Consider the following 5,510-nt stretch of genomic DNA (forward strand, 5'->3'; position numbering starts at 1 on the left):
TTGCAGTGAGAAAATGAACTCCAGCTCAGACAGACCCAACACACGTGGGATTCCAAAATGTCTCAGGGTTCCTTTGGTTCCACGATGCCCCCCGTGTCACCGTGACACAGCTGTCAGACCTGGCAGTAGAAAAATAAATCAAAAAATTCAGAAGAAATCATCTTAAAGTCATGCTAAGCCTGTCTTCTACAGTGCAGAATCTACACATGTGTGACTGCAGATACTTGGGATGAGGGTAGATGCTCAGGGGAATTCATGGGCTTTGGTCTGGAAAATCTGTCCCTAAAGTTTTCACTGCCTTTTCCTCCTTGGACACTTCCTGAGGCCCGGAGGAAGCTCATGTCCAACAGCAGCTCCATCCCCCAGTTCCTCCTCCTGGCTGCAGCTCTTGCACTTCTGCTTCTTCCTGGGCATCTCCCTGGCTGCCCTCCTGGGCAACGGCCTCATCCTCAGCGCCGTAGCCTGCCACCATCACCTGCACACCCCCAGGGACTTCTTCCTGCTCCACCTCTCCCTCACGCACCTGGGCTGCATCTGCACCACTGTCCCCAAGGCCATGGCCAATTCCCTCTGGAAAACCAGGGGCATCTCCTACTCAGGATGAGCTGCACAGGTGTTTTTTGCTTTTCTTTTTGATCACAGCGGAGCTCGCCCTTCTCACCATCATGTCCTCCGACCGCTACGTGGTCATCTGCAAAGCCCTGCACTACAGGACCCTCCTGGACATCAGAGCTTGTGCCCACGTGGCAGCAGCTGCCTGGGCCACTGGGAAGCAGGTCTGGCCCTGGGGCTGCAGGAGCTGCTGCCTGAGCTGATGATCTCCTGAGCAGTCCAGACACTCTCCCTGTCCTCTATTTCCTGCTGCATGACCAGAAACGACTGTGCTGCTCTGCTGGGCTGGGGCGAGGCAGGGAGATGGGAGGACCGGGGAAGGGCTGGACTGGGCAGTTGCAGGGAGTAGAAAACCCCAATGTTCATCTGAAGTGTAGGAGTGGGTAGGGTGGGAGCACTCCAGGGCTGAGGTGGCTCCAGGCTCTGGGAGTGGCAGCAGGAGCCCAGGGAGACCCTGCCCCTGCTGCAATGAACTGCCTGGGTGTGTGCCAGGGAAGGACTCGTGTCTCTGAACACCCCAGTGGGTGTGAGCAGTGCATCAGTCCAGCTCAGGTGTGGACACCTCTCAGAGCCCTGACACAATTCTGTGTGTGACTCCAGGAAAACCCCCACTGTGCCAGGGAGTTATCAGATCCTTTGCTGTCACCCTCCTGGGGTCCTATGTAATGATGAAACTAGAAAAGGTGATCATCTTACCCTGTTAATTTTCTAAGGGGAGAAATGTCACTGCTGGAAAGAAGTGTCACTGAAGAGGTGAGAAGAGGGAACATCATTGTTTCCTTCAGCCTGTTCCACAGCAGGTTCCCCTGGAGCCCCAGGGACACCTGCGGGGAACCCAGAGGGGCAGAGAAAGGGCTGCCTTTGGCTCTTGCTGTGCTGCTCAGCTGGGCCGGGCTCCTGGCACACAGGGAGCTCCTGGCAAGCAGGCAGCACTGCAGAGAGACAGCTCTGCCCAGGAGCAGCTCCTCTGCACAGCCCAGCAGGGTCGAGGGCACTGCCTGTAAGCACGAGAGAAGAGAAGCAAGGCAGAGGGAGGTTAAAGGCAGCGGAAAGATGGGAGGTGTTCAGCTGAGACTTCCCTTGGGGACAGAACATCACACTCCTCTGCAGAGTGAGTCTACAGGTGCAGGGCAATGTCGCTTGTGTTCCTGGAGGAATCTCCTAAAGCTACCACATCCCACAGCCTTGCGCATCTGTCAGGACTCTCCCAGTTTCTCTGTTGCACAGGAGGAGGATGTTCTCCAGGGCAGGCCTTCCCTGCAGCACCGTCAGAGGGACAGTGCAGGTGGGCTCCTTCTGCCAGGGATGGCTGCGGGCTGGGAAGGTGGGGGTGCAGCCAGGGGTGCCTGGGGCTGTCCTGCAGAGCAGGGTCCCTGTGCTCCGGGGTTTTCGTGTCAGGGCAGGGACTTTGCTGCCTGCCGGGCTCAGGTCTCATCCTGCCTGGGTAGTTGCCCACCCCTCTGCAGGGAGAAGCTGCCGGTGGGTGGCGAGAACCCCAGCAGGAGCCAGGCAGGGTCTTCCTGCCATTGGATGAGTGCTGTGGGAGGTCAGGGCTGCTCCCAGATCCAGATCACACCAGCACATTTCCAAGAGCACTGTCAAATGGGAAGGACAAAGCACAATCATTAGGAAGGAAAGGAGCTTTTCTGAGTCAGTGTTTTCAGTTTCCTACTCCTGAGGAATCTGGGGGTTGAGAAATGGAAAAGGAGCTCTCATGTTGGACAGGTCACTGAGACTCCTGAGCTGTAACTTGGAATGCACAGTGCTTCTGCAAGCAACTTCCTAAAGTGCTTTCGGCCTCTGTTCTGCTTTTGACAGAAGCAGCATCACTTCTGCTGGACCCATCTGTTTTTTCTTGATCTGCCCTTTTCCACCTGCAAAAAGAAAAGTTGCCCAGTCAATGCCCTGCAAACAGGCAGGTTTCTCTCAGGCCAAAGTGAGTGCCCAGACATTCCCATGGAGTGCTGACAGGGAAGTCATTAATGGATTTCTGATGTTGAATCTACTGTTTTGAAATCAGAAAATTTCAAAATTTTCTTGGTGGTGTTGAAGTCATCATTAGCCTTTGAGAGGGAACCAGGAGAAAAGTCGGATAAACTTGTTGCTAAAAATGAGCTGCTTCAAACTGAAGTTGACCATCTTCAAAGTCTTGTCAAAATTTGGGTGATTATGAAACAGTCAGCTCACCGATTACCCCCATCAATACTAGACAATGCCCGCAGTATAAAGGCATAAACCCCTCCCAGCCCCTCCAGGAGCCCTCGAATCCCATCCTGGTCCCACAGGACACTCCCAACTTGCCCTCAAACCCTCCAAGGCCCCCAGACTGCCTCCCAGACCCACAAAACCCCACAAGATGCCCCCAAACCCCTCCCAGTTACCTCCAGCCCTCCCAGGACCCCTCAAACCCTCTCCTAGTTGCCCCCTTCCCCTCGAGGATGCCCCCAAACTCTCTCCCAGTCCCTTCCCACACCCCCAACGATGGCCCAAAACCCCTCACAGTTGCCCCAATCTCCCCAACCTCCCTCCCAACCCCCCAAGCTCCCCCAAACCCCTTCCCAGTTACCTCCACGACCCCCAACCCCTTCTCAGCCTCCCCATTCCTCCCCAAAGCCCCTCCCAGTTGCCGGCCCGTCCCCCAGGCTCGGCTGAGGAGGTGCCCCAGGCTGACGGGCCCGCCCTGCCAGGGGCGGTTCCAGCAGCACGTCGGGAGCCACCCCCTGCCCCCAAAGCTCCCGCCCGCCCTGGAGCCGCCTCAGCTGCCCCTGCAGGGGAGAAATCCAGGCCGGAGCAGAGCAGGGGACAGGGCCGGGCTGGGAGCTCGATGGACGAGGGCACTGGGAGAGGAGAGACCGGGATGGGCTGGGGGGGCACTGGGAGAGGAGAGACCGGGATGGGCTGGGGGGGCACTGGGAGAGAGAGGGGAGACACTGGGATGGGCTGAGAGGGCACTGGGAGAGAGGGAGGAAAGTTTTTTACCCCTTTCCTGGGCACTGGAACACCCTCTGCACCCCCTTTCCTGACCATGCCGGCTCTCCTTCCCCCCCACGCCATGAACAGGTTCTGGGGCTCCCTCGTGGGTCGCAGCCAATAGAACGGCTGTGCTGGAATGACGTCATTGCCAAATTCAGCTGGGCCCCTCTCCTCGCGCCGGTGAGTCATCCACGGGGGTTGCTGGGAGAGGGGCTGTGGGGGGGGGGGAATCGCAGTTGAACTCGATTGGTCCTGATCGATCCTGGCCCCAGGGTCTCCCCCCGCTGAGAGGTTTTTCACGTGCGGCCCCAACGAGGCCATGGTGGTGTCAGGTGAGTATGGGGGGTCTGGGGGCTCCTGGTGACCCCTCTGAATCTCCCCCAAGACCCTCGGGAACCGTCCACCTCTCCCCCAAGACTCCTGGGGACCCTCTGAAAGCCCCCCTCCTGGGGGTCGCCCCTCCACCTTTCCCCCTCCCCCCCAAATCTCCTGTGCATCCCCTTAACCCTTGAAAATCTCCTGGGACCACCCCAGACCCCCAAACTCCCTCCTGGGGACCCCCAAACCCTCTTCAGGACTCCTGGGCTTCTCCCGACCCCCTCCTAGAATCTTTTGGGTCTCCCCAGCCCTTTATGGCAGATTCCTCTGTCCATTTTCCCCCCCCGGACTGCTGGGGGTCAACCCCCCCAAGAAACTACTGAGAACCCCCCAGTGTCCCACCACGAGATTCCTGGGTCCCTCTCCCCCCAGCCCCCTGTGGGTGCCCCCATCCTTTCCCCCCCTTCGAAAATACTCTTGGGGGTCCCCCAATGTCCCCCCCAGCCCCCATCCTGCCAGGGATGGATTTGGGGGGATCTCCTTCCCCTTCCCTCTGGCCCAAAGGCAAATGCCCTCCCTGTCCTTCTTCCTTTGCCCCCAGGCAGAAAAGAGAAGAGAAACAGCCAATTGGCCCTGGCAGGTGTGGGTGTGTGCAGGCTGTGGTTGAGTGGCTGAGAAGGGAGAGGAGGGGCTGGTGTTTGGGCAGAGTCCAGCAGGTGATGTCTTTCGTGTCTGGCAAGGCAAGGCAAAGAGGAGCTTCTGTGCTGATGCTGTCACTTGTTTTTTGTGTCTGTTGGAACTGGAACAAGGATGTTTGTCTGGGAAAAGTGCTGCCCCTTCCCCAGTCACATGTTCTTTCTATTTTACCAGCAGTCCTTGGTCGGCTCCACGACCATCCAGCTGTCAGTGTTCACGACCTACCCATCAACCCCTTCTCTTCTGGGCTCCTACACTTGCCAACCCTAAGCTGCTCCTAAGTTCTCTTGCTGTCAGTTCATAAAGACGTCTTGTCAAGTGTTACTGATTTAAAAACTAAACCCTGACATCTTTGTCTTTGCCAAAGATGTGTGTGAAAGGGCAGTGCTGGTGCAAAGCAGTGTTGAGCTTCACACTGGGTGACTTGACAGCTTCCTCTGCATCACCCATGCACCCCAAGTTTCTTTGAAAAGTACTTTTCACTCCAAATGTGACACCACATTAGCCTGTAGGACATCCTGTCCCCAAATGGATAACTGTAAATATTAATAATAAAAAAGTGAGCCCCTCCATTATTCAAGAAAAGCTTGTATCTCTGTACTAAAAGCATCCAAGGGTCATGTCCCCCAGTTTTCTATCTGACAAGGGTTTGGAGGGGCTGCTTTGTGCAGGGAACCCTTGGGGGCCCCTTGCAGATGGGTGGGGCTGCACTCTGGGGGTGTGGGGCTTTGGTTCTTTGGTTGCCAGGGGCCACTGTGAGTCACTGAGCCGGGGTGGGGACAATGGGCAGGGCTGGCTGGGACAGGCTGTGGCGCCTGTGACATAAAAGGGAAGTGTCCTCGTGGGGCAGCTCTGCAGGGCCCATCAGGGGATGCTGCCCAGTGCAGCCTGTGCTGTGGGGAGCGCGCACA

The 5,510-nt window shown here is 57.2% G+C and overlaps 1 pseudogene; it reads left to right on the forward strand.

The window, feature by feature from the left end:
- The first annotated feature begins 339 nt into the window (after positions 1–339).
- LOC120325334 lies at positions 340–3,917 on the forward strand (annotated as a pseudogene).
- The last annotated feature ends 1,593 nt before the right edge of the window (positions 3,918–5,510 follow it).

Source organism: Pipra filicauda, unplaced genomic scaffold (genome assembly GCF_003945595.2).
Source record: "Pipra filicauda isolate LSUMZ 115617 unplaced genomic scaffold, ASM394559v2 scaffold940_size48521_pilon, whole genome shotgun sequence".
Lineage (NCBI taxonomy): Eukaryota > Metazoa > Chordata > Aves > Passeriformes > Pipridae > Pipra > Pipra filicauda.